Genomic DNA, 12,185 nt, shown 5'->3' on the forward strand with positions numbered 1-12,185 from the left:
TTATCAAGAATGGAACCAGCACCTTTTAGTGCTTGGGACAATGCCCAATTGGGCCATATGGGCCAGGGCTCACTGGTGAATTTTTAAAAGAATACATACCAATCCTTCTCAGACTCTTCCATATATCAGAGGAGAGGGAACACTTTCAATCTCATTTTACAAGATCCAAATTACTCTGATAAAAAAACAAACAAGGACACTACAAGAAAAAATTACAATATCCCTGAAGAACACAGATGTAAAAATTCTCAACAAAATGTCAGCAACCAAAGTCAACAATATATTAAAAGGTTCATAACCATGAGTAGGTGGCATTAATTCCAGGCATGCAAGGATGGTTTAAAATCCACAAATGAATCAAATTAACACATGAACAAAATGAAAAATAAAAATCCTAGTATCTTCTCAATAGGTACAGAAAAAGCATTCCACAAAATTCAACATCCATTCCTAATAAAAACTCTCAACAATGGCATTTTTCACAAAAATAGGTAAAAGCAATTCTAAAATTTGTGTGGAACCACAAAAGATCCCAAATAACAATGCAATCTTGAGAAAGAACAAAAGGGGGAGGCATCACACTCTCTGATTCAAACCGTATTACAAAACTATAGTAATCAAAACAGTATAATATTGGCATAAACAAACTGGTATAAAGAGAACAGAATAGAGAATCCAGACAAAAATCTATGCATAAACGGCCAATCGATTTATGACAAAGGAGCAAGAATACACAACAGAGAGAGGACAGACAGTCTCATCAATAAATGGGGTTGGGAAAACTGGATATCCACATGCAAAATAAAACAACTAGACCCCTATCTTATACCATATACAAAAATTAACTGAAAGTGACTTAAAGACTTGAATGTAAGACCTGAAACAATAAAATTCCTGAAAGAAAAAAATAGGTAGCAAGCTTCTTGACCTTAGCCTTGGTGATGATTTTTTTAAATCTGAAGACCAAAGCAAAGCAACAAAAGCAATAAACAAACAAGTGGGATTACATGAAATTTTAAAAGCACAGCAAAAAATAAATAAAAAATGAACAAAATGAAAAGTCAACCGACTGAATAGGAGAAAATATTTGCAAATCATATATCTAATACGGAGTTAATGTCCACAATATATAAAGAACTCATACAACTTTATAGCAAAATAACAAACAATCCAACTAAAAAATGGTGAATTATTACAAACACTTAAGGAAAAATAATACCAACTCTATGTGAACACTTCCAGAAAATTTAAAAAGAATACTTACAGGGGATTAAAAATGGTGACGGAGTAAGGGTATACTACACAGACATGCTCTAAGGACCAAACTGGAAATTAAACTAAAATACAAAAATAAACAAAGAAACCATCCTGAATAATCAACTGAAGACTAGCTGGAGAGAACCGATAACCAAGGACGGAAAGTGGAGACTGCATGGAGAGTGGTAGGCAGGGTGGAGGCACAAAAGGGCTGGCTGAGCTCCCACAGACAGCAGTGGAAGTTTCAGAGAGATATCTCAGCTGAGGGGGTTTACCACTGAGAACTCTGAGCTCTCAACCCCTAGCTGGGGCCCCCAGCAGAGAGCATCAGAACTAAGAAAGGTGCCCACATAACATATGGCTATGAAAAGCAGCAGGGTTGCTGTCTGACAAGGAGACAGCTGGAAATGCAGACACCCTCTTAAAGGGCCAACACACAAAATTTCATGTGCACTCATCTTGGGTTCTGGCAGAGGGAGGGCAGGGTGGACTGGAGTCATGTGAGCAGAAGCCAGGGGTGGGGCTCTTGGGTTAGAGCTCAGAAGGCAGACACCCCGGTTTCCTGTGCTGAGTGATTCCTTCATGCTGCAGAGGACATCATTCCCAGGCAGATCTTTGATATCCAGGTTTTTGTGAAGAGGGAAGACAGTTGGCCCACCCTATTAGAAAACCCCTTTCCCCACCTTGTGGAGTTTCTGAGGGCCATTAAGAGACTGACATGTTCCCAACCAAGTCATCAATCACCCTTAGGTAATTAGTACTGAGAAGACCCAACATATGAACCTCCTCATGAGATGTCTCTGAAGTATTCTCACACAAGAAAATGTTTGACTCACATTTAATCAAGCCTCCAAGCCTAACTTTCATTTTAAAGGAAATACAGACTTAAAAGTAAAGGTTAAAGGACACCAATAGAAAGCAATTAGGCAAACAAAGAATGTACAACTTTCTGTAAGGCACCTACCCAGGACTCTTCAAAAGGCAATGTCATAAATCAAAACCAAGCAGAAGTTAAGGTGGTAGATTTTCTAGAATCTATAAACCTTGATTAGATCCGGGGGGAAACTGCATAGAAATTCTTAGGAGACTGTTGGAAAAGTTTGTCTTGTATATTAGTTGTGATTGTAGAATGCTTTTTACTTTTGTAGGTATGATAGTGTCATTGTGGTTATGTAGGAAATTGCCATTCTTAAGAGACTCATGTTGAAGTATAGTAGGTCCTTGGGTTACATCGGTGATCCGTTCCTACGCCGCAACATAGTGTGATTTTCGCTATAAGTCGGAACCCACCTACATAAGCACCTACGTCACTCACATGGAGCACATACATAGCAGTAATGAAGTGAAACAGTAAAAAAAAATTTTAAAGAAAGATAACAATTCCTGCCCTTTACTTGTGGTAAATAAATAATAAAAAACATAAAGTTCATATGTACATATGTCGAAATGATGGAACTTTATTTTTTTATAAATAAATGGGAGATGGCAGCGTAACCACGAAACAATGTACGTCGAGTCCAACGTAACCCAAGGATTGCCTGTATTTAGGGATTATGATGTCATATTAACAACTTATTTTGAAAATGTGTATGCATCAGTTTGTGTCTGTGTGGGGTGGAGCGAGAGGAGAGAGAAGGGAAATGTCAAACATTGTGGCTCTATTCTTTAAACAATTTTAAGTGTTTTAAGTTTTTCACAATAAAAAATAAGAAAAAATTTTGGTAAAGTTAAAAAAAAAAAAGAGACTGAAAACAATTAGGCCCCCCCCCCCAGACAAAAGCAATTGCCCCACCCTGTTGAAAAAAAATTCTTACCACACTGTGGACAACTACCTGAGGGCTATTCAAGACAAAATCCTATCAGTCTGTAGGCAGAGGGAGTACCTGGAGGCTTTGAGTCTTTGCCTGATCTAATTAGTCAGAATCAGCATTTAACACTGTCCAGCACTAGAGATTGGGAGGTGTAGCAGATCTACCTTATACACAGTCACAAACCCAAACAGGCAGCCAAAATGAAGAGAGAGAAAAAAACAACCCCCAAATGTCCTACCCGATTTGGCTCAGTAGATAGAGCACTGGCCTGCGAACTGAAGGGTCCCGGGTTTGATTCCAGTCAAGGGCACATGCCCAGGTTGCAGACTCAATCCCACTGTGGGGCGTCAATGATTCTCTGTCATTATTGATGTTTCTATCTCTCTCTCCCTCTCCCTTCCTCTCTGAAATCAATAAATATATATTTTAAAAGAAATTTAAAAAACAACAACAACCCCAAATGAAAGAACAAGAGAATTCTCCAGAAGGAGAGATAAATGAAATGGAGATAAGAAACATATCAGACATAGAGTTCAGAACAATGATGACAAAGACACTCAACAGCATTGAGAAAAGACATAGTAAGTATGAAGAATGACATAGCACTAATAAAGAACACAGTGGAAGGAATACACAGCAGATTAGGGGAAGCCAAGGAAAGGATCAGTGAATCAGATGATAGAAAAATATCACGCAATCAGAGAATCAAAAGAAAAACAATTTAAAAATAGGAGGACAGCTTAAGGGAACTGTAGGACATGAAATGTAACAATAGTCACACAATAGGTGTACCAGAGGAGAAGAAAGTGAGCAAGGGATAGAGAACATTTGAATAAATAATGGCAGAAAACTTTCCCAACCTGATGAAAGAAAAAGTCACATAAGTACAAAAGCATAGAGTCTCAAGCAAGAAGAACCCAAAAAGGCCCATGCCCAGACACATCCTAATTAAAATCCAAAAAGTAAAGACAAAGAGAGAATCTTAAAGGCAGCAAGAGAAAAACAAACAGTTAACTACAAAGGAGTTCCCACATAAGGCTGACACCTGATTTCTCATCAGAAACTCAACAGGCAGAGGGACTGGCATGAAGTACTCTAGGTAATGAAAAGCAAAGATCTGAAACCAAGATTACTATATCCAGGCAGGATATCATTCAAAATAGATGGTAAAATAAAGAGCTTCATTGATTTAAAAAAAAAAAAAAAGGTTAAATGAATTTATCACCACCAAACCAGCAGTGCAAGAAATGCTAAAGGGACTGCTGTAATGAGAAGAAAAAAAGAGAAACATGGACATACAAAATTAAAATGGCAATCATTAAGTACCTATCAATAATAACCTTAAATGGTAATGTAGACTGCTATAGTCATTATGAAAAACAGTATGGAGTTTCCTCAAAAAATTAAATATGGAACTGCCATTTGACCAAGTGATCTCAGTTCTAGGACTACACCCTAAGAAACCTGAAACACCAATCAGAAAGAAGGTATGGCCAGCAGGACGTGGCTCAGTGGTTGAGCATAAATCTATGAACCAGGAGGTCACAGTGTGATTCCTGGTCAGGCTAGATCCCTACTGTTGGGCTCCCAGTGTGGGGCACAGGAGGCAGCCAATCAATGATTCTCTCTCATCATTGATGTTTCTATCCCTTTCCCTTCCTCTATGATATCAATCAAAATATATTAAATTTAAAAAAAGGAAAAGAAATAAGATATGCACCCCTATGTTCATAGCAGCACAATTTACAATAGCTAAGATCTGTAAACAGCCTAAGTGCCCATCAGTAGATGGGTGGATAAAAAAACTGTGGTACATTTATACCATGGAATACTATGCAACAATAAAAAAAAATTCTCTTACTCTTTGAAACAGCATAGACGGACCTGGAGAGTATTATGCTAAGCAAAATATGCCAATCAGAGAAAGACAAGTATCACATGATCTCATTCATATGTGTACACTAATGAACAAAATAAAGTGATGAACAAAACAGATCCAGAGACATAGAAGCATAGAACAGACTGCGGAATTTCAGAGGAAAGGTGAGGGAGGGAGGGGGGGTGGGAAGTGATCAAAGAACTTGTATGCATATATGCATAATCCATGGACACAGACAATAGAGTGGAGAAGACCTGGGGTTGGGGAGGGGGTGAGGGGGAGGAATGGGAAGTGTGGAGGGCAGAGGGTTAGAAGTGGTCATTCGGGGGGGGGGGGGAGGAGAAAGAGGACATATGTAATACTTTCAACAATAAAGATTTAATTTTAAAAAAAGAACATTTATAATATTGTAAGGCTAACATTACCTGGTTCAAAACAAACAAACAAAATCACAGGAAAATTACAGACTAGTATCTCTCACGAATATAAATACATAAACAATAAACAAAATTTTAGCATATCAAATGCAACAATATATAAATACTAGAGGCCTGGTGCACGAATTCGTGCACCAGTGGGTTCCCTCAGCCTGGCCTGTGGGATTTGGCTGAAACCACCTCTCTGACATCCCCTGGGGTCCCAGATTGTGAGAGGGTGCAGGCCAGACTGAGGGACACCACTGGTGCACGATTGGGGCCAGTGAGGGATGCAGGAGGGCTCCAGGGCATGTCCAGCCCATCTCACTCAGTCCCGATCTGCCAGAACCCAGCAGCAAGCTAACCTACCAGTCAGAGCGTCTGCCCCCTGGTGGTCAGTGTACATCATAGCAAGCAATTGAGAGGCCTTAGCATATCATTAGCATATTACACTTTGATTGGTTGAACAGACAACCAGACACTTAGCATATTAGGCTTTTATTATATAGGATGACAATACACACAGGACCACTGAGCTTACTCCCAAGATTGCAGAGTTGTGTAAACATTTGAAAATCAATGACTATAATACAGCATTTCATACAAATGAAAAAAGAAAAAAACATCTTTCCATCTCAACAAAAGAAGAAAAGTATTTGACAAATTTAACATCCATTCCTGATGAAAAGTTTCAGCAAACTAGCAATGGAATGAAACTTTTTCAACATGATAAAGGCTATCTATGAAAAACCTACAGTTATCATATTGTATGGTAAAAAAAAAAATGATTGCTTAACCAAGACAAAAAAACAAGACAAGGATATCCACTCTCACCACTTCTATTCTACACTTTACTAGAGGTTCTAGTGAGTTCAAAAGGCAATAAAAAGAAATAAAGGAAAGGAAGATTAGAAAGGAAGAAGCAAAATAGTATTTATTCACAAACGAGATTGTCTATGTAAAAAATCCAATGGAATCTTCAAAAGGCTAATAGAACTAATCCTATCTAATAAGAGTAATATGCAAATTGACCATCACTCCAACACACAAGATGGCTGCCCCCATGTGGTCAAAGATGGCTTCCCCCATGTGGACACAAGATGGCTGACACAAGATGGCCAGCAGGGGAGGGCAGTTGGGAGGGCCCAGGCCTGCAAGGGAGGGCAGTTGTGGGCGATCAAGCCAGCAGGGGAGGGCAGTTGGGAGGGACCAGGTCTGCAAGGGAGGGAGGGCAGTTGTGGGTGATCAGGCCAGCAAGGGAGGGCAGTTAGGGGTGTCCAGGCTGGCAGAGGAGGGAAGTTGGGGGCGACTGGGCCTGCAGGGAAGGGCAGTTGGGGGGGAACCCAGGCCTGCAGGGGAGAGTAGTTGGGGGGGACCAGGCCTGCTGGGGAGGACAGTTAGCAGTGACCAGGCCTGCAGGGGAGCAGTTAGGCATCAATCTGGCTGGCAGGGGAGTGGTTAGGGGGTGATCAGGCTGGCAGGCAGAAGCAGTTAGGGGCAATCGGGAAGACAGGCAGGCGAGCAGTTGGGAGCCAGCAGTCCTAGATTGTGAGAGGGATGTCCGACTGCCTAAACGGGCAGTTGGACATCCCTCAAGGAGTCCCAAATTGGAGAGGGTGCAGGCTGGGCTGAGGGACACACCGCCCCCCCCCCGCCCCCGTGCACAAATTTTGTGCACCGGGCCTCTAGTGAGTTAATAAAGTTTTTAAAATACAAGGCTCATGGGCATAGGATATGCCAAAAAAATTTAACTTTTCAAGCAGTCATAATTGATGGTGGTAATACCAGCATTGGGATCTGATATTGTGTGTATAATGTGGGATAAAAAAATATACAGATCATGTATCATAGAAATATACATTTGAAACCTACATAACCTTATTAATCAATGTTACCCCAATAAATTTAAATTTTTAAAAACGATACAAGGCTCAATATACAAAAATCAATTGTATTTCCTTACACTAGCAACAATCAGAAACAAATATAAAGATGTCATTTACAAGAGCATCAAAAGTAGAAAATATTTAGGAATAAGTAACAAAGAGACCTGAACATTAAAAACTACAAAACATTGCTAGAGAAATTAAAGAGCCCTATATAAATGGAGAAACATACCTTGTTCATGAGTCAGAGATTTCAATATTGTTAACTTTTCCCAAATTGACCTATAGATTCACCATAATCCCAATCAAAATCCCAGCAGGAAAATTTATCTTATTTATTTTAGAAATTGACAAGCTATATCTTAAAATTCATATGGAAATGTAAATGACATGGCATACTGCCCACCCCCAGAAAAATCCTTTGAAAAGGAAGAGCGAAGTTGGAGGGACAACACTACCTGATTTCAAGATGTACTATCAAGTTACAATAAATTTTAAAAAACACTGTGGTACTAGCAATAACACAGACAAATAGATCACAGGAACAAAAAAGGAGTCCAAAAATAGATCCACACATACATGTCAACTGAGTTTATGAAAAACTACAAAGGCAATTCAATGGTAAGACAGGGCAGTCTTTTTCAACAAATGGTGCTGAAACAATAGGATATATCCATGTGCAAAAAAAATAAACTTCAATTCATATCTCAAACCATATTTACAAAGTTAACTAAAGAAGGATCATAGACCAAAATATAAATCCTAAAATTAAAAATCTGCTAAAAGAAATCATAAAAGAAAATCTTTGTGACCTTGGGTTAGACAAAGATTTTAGATACAACACCAAAAGTATGAACCATAAAACAAAAGTTTGATTATATGGACTTAAAATTAAGAATTCCTCCTCCTTCAAAGAAAATGTTAAGAAAATTAAAAGACAATTCAAACTTGGGGAAAAAATCTGATAAAATACTTTTATCCAGAATACAAAGAATTTTCACACCTGAATAAGAAAACAAACAATTTTAAAAATAGGTAAAAGATTTGAGCAGCCACTTCAAAGAAATTATACAGTGATAAATAAGCACATGAAAAGAAGCTCAATGTTATTAGATATCAGGGAAATACTAATTATAACCACTATATACTTCTTATAGTGGCTGAAATTAAGAAGACTGGCAAAAAGTGGGGCTGGTGCATTTGTGGAGAAAATGGTAGTCTCCATACACTGCTGATGATGATAAGGGTTAGCTAGCTAGCTTAATTAGACAGACAGGAAGAGGGGGTCCAGGGACGATGGAGGCATTTCTGGCCTGAGCAATTAAAAGCAGCCCTGACCTGAGCAGCTGGGAGAGCCATAAGGGAGATTAAAAGCAACTCAAACCTGAACAGATAAGATGGATATGTGAAGGGCAGAAATAGCTCCAAGACTTTGAAACTAATTATATGTAGCAAAATGACCAATGAGGAAAGCACAGGGGTCCTAAATTGAGGAAGGGTCCAATTAGAAAGGGTCAAGTTCAGACAAAGAACTACAGCCTTTATAAAGCCAGAGACAAAGAGATTTACAGATTTTTTAGATTTACTAGTAGATTTTTCCCACTAGAGAGAGAAAGCAGGCTTTTCCCATTTGGGGGCCCTTTCTCAGGGCATCCCCTATGGGACACCCCTGCCCAGATGGAGTTTGTATATGCTTCCAATAAACTTCTACATTTTTATTTTAAAAATCTTTTAGTTCTCGAATTTATTCTTCAACTTTGTCGGACAAGGACCCACGTGAAGTTTGCACCCCGAACCGCATGTTTCAATGAGAATGTAAAATGGTAAAAAACAGTACGGCAGTTTCTTTAAAAAGTTAAACAAACAACTGCCACATGATTTCAGCCATTCCACTCCTAGGTATTTATCTAAGAGAAAAGAAAACGTGCTATACAGGTATCCCTCATAGGAGCTTTATTTGCAATAGCTGAAGCTGAAAACCCACATGTCCATCAACAGGTGAATGGGTAATCAAGCTGTGGCATATTCATACAATGGAATACTACTCAGCAATAAAAGCTATGTGCTATTGACATACTCGACAACAATATTGATGAATTTCAAAAGAATAAGGCTGAATAAAAGAAATCACACAAAAAATATTGTATAATTCCACATATATGTATACACACACACACACACACACACAATGCAAACTACTCTGAGGTGACAGCAGGTCAGTGACAGACCAGGGAAGAGAGTAGGTGCAAGTAGGGATGGAAGTAAGGGATTCCAAAGGGGAAAAAGTAAACTTTAGGGAGTTATTATTCTAATTGTCTGTATATGTTCCGGATCTTAATTGTCATGATGGCCTCACAAAGTATATATATGCCAAAAATTATTCAATTATATGCTTTAAAAATATGTGCAATTTATTGTATGTCAATTATACCTCAATAAAGCTATTAGAAAGAATGACCCAACAATAATCAATATATTAGCTAAATAAGAACTCATCTTTTTCTTTTTAAATCTAGAAGGCTGATTTGTTACCTTGCCATAGATGATGAAAATTAATATTTAGTCATTATATGTCAGGCATTATGTTAGCCACTTTACATGTGCTAACTTAGTGTCATTATCTTAAAGTTATCAGTTATATATATATAAAAAAAGGGGGGTGGGGAGATAAGAGGAAAACACAAAACTTTTTAAACTAGACAAGGTTTTATTTCTTTAAAAAATAATAACTCGTAACTTCCAATTCCTACATATCAAATATATAGCAGTATTTCAGAGTCAAGTTCTATAAATTCAGCTGGAATTGTCCTATAGTGGGAACGCATGCCTGAAAAAAGTTTACACTGGATGTTTAAATATGTTATATATTTGGGTCCACTGAATTATATAAGTACCCTAAATAAATGGCAGTTCAATCTAAGGGTTAAAAATATAGTTCTGATGAAACCAAATCAAAATCAAAATCCTGTGTAACTGGCAATACTCAATTACTTTATGTGAAACTTGTACCTGTTTCCAAAAAAGGTTCTCAGTGTCTCTTCTATACACTATATTTTGACAAGGTTTCTAAACCTCGGCACCATTGACATCTAGCGTTAGAATATTGTTGTGAGAGATTATTCTGTGCATTGTAAGATTTTTTTTTTTTCAACATTCCTGCTACCCACTAGGAGATTGAAGCACCTCCCCCAAGTTTTGACAAGCAAAAATGTTTCCAAACATAAACCTCCTCAACACATAGGGCAGGGAATCTGAAACCACAATGTTCTCTATTTGAAGGTTCTGAAGGATATTTTAAATGTTTTTATACAGTATATGCTCTATTTTTTTTCAAAAAAGCCCATAAATCACTAAAAGGTAAAAGGATTTTTTAAAATTATTGTTTTGTTTTCAAACCGAGGAAACCAGGCCATACAAAATATGCGGTATGTATGACCACTTAATTTAGACCTTGTCTCCTCTGTCATGGAAGAAATTTCTGTCAAAAAGTATACATGAGCCATTCCTTCACTGTAATATTAGAGAACTATGGCTTAATTTAGGAAATGTCAATACTCCACTGGAATTCAACTTTATAGCTCTGCCATTCATTACTCAACCTACAGTTTATCCCAAGTAGGTGTCAAATTCCATGAAGTCTTCAATTTCAAACTTCCATCATGTGTGATACATCTCCTACACTCACACATTCTTTCTTTTTCTCACTCTCTCAGCCAAACGTTTTCTTCAACGAGTTAGTTCTCAAGTGGAATGAAGATCATAAATTAAAAGATCACAATCTCAACTACATTTAGAAAATTTATATTTTTCTTGAAAGCTGGGCTTCTTTTTATACCATTAAACTGTATTTGTTTTCTCTCTATTCCACAGGAATAAGTACAACTTACTTGTGATAAAGATTTGCTGTCATAAATGTAGGAAAAGTGAAAAACTATACTGGAGATATGAAATCTGGGCTCCATTTCTGGCTCTGGCCTCTAGTACCTGGATGGCCACTTGACATTCCCAAACGTCAGCTTCCTCATTAGTAAACAATGGAGGATAATATCTACCTGTAGGGTTCTTGTGAGGATTAATTATAATTTAGGTGAAATCATTATGAAAACAGTAAACCACTATACAAATGTTAGGTGTCACTGGTGGTATCCTGGTAGTGTGATGCGATGTGATGTGATATGTATGGTACGGTACGGTACGGTATGGTAGAGAAACAGGCACCCCAAATAAGGGACTTAAATCACGGAATAAACTCACTAGGAAGAAAGCTTGAGATAAATTCTAAGCTAGGACTCATTCAGACGTGTGGGTTCAAAATTCCATTCTGACATTAACTCTGTATTAACTCGGGCAAACTAACTTTCCTTCTCACCTCAAATTTCATCAAAAAGATCCAAGTACTGAGCCAGATGTTCCATAAATACTATTACAGCCCTGTGAGTCTAAAGGGACCCAGTATCCAAGATTCCTTTAACACTACATCCAAAATGCAGGGCACTCTTTGGTCCGCCAGCAAAACAGTAGAGGGAAACAGACGACAAGACATTTTTCGTTAAAGAAAAGCGGGTTCTATGTAATTCTCTAGGGGCAAAGGAAGCTGTAAACTACCTTGTTGACTATAATTAATAATAGTTCTCCCTACAGGACAGTGGTGATGAACAAGGTGCATTAACCAAGGGCGGGGCTCCTTCCCACCAGCTTTTTGGGGAACCACCCACTTGCCAAAAAGAGGTATGACTGCTTCCTCCCGGCCCTCGTTACACAAGAAACTTGTAAATACAGGTACAGGTGTCGGTTGTCCGAGAGAGGATTATTTTCACTTGGGCAGGGAGGACGGGAGTCATCTATCTGGCAAACACGCCCTACAAACACCATTCCCCACAGCACCACGTCCACCGAAAGTCTGAAAAAGATCTGTCTTTAGATAACACTAGTTTTT

At 38.3% G+C, this 12,185-nt stretch overlaps 1 protein-coding gene across 2 annotated transcripts in view; it reads right to left on the reverse strand.

The window, feature by feature from the left end:
* RALGAPA1 (Ral GTPase activating protein catalytic subunit alpha 1) overlaps nucleotides 1–12,185 on the reverse strand; it is a 273,811-nt gene that overhangs the window by 260,975 nt on the left and 651 nt on the right. The gene's annotated exons all lie outside the window — the stretch shown is intronic.

The sequence above is a fragment of the Eptesicus fuscus genome, chromosome 5, assembly GCF_027574615.1.
Source record: "Eptesicus fuscus isolate TK198812 chromosome 5, DD_ASM_mEF_20220401, whole genome shotgun sequence".
In the NCBI taxonomy this organism is placed as follows: Eukaryota; Metazoa; Chordata; class Mammalia; order Chiroptera; family Vespertilionidae; genus Eptesicus; species Eptesicus fuscus.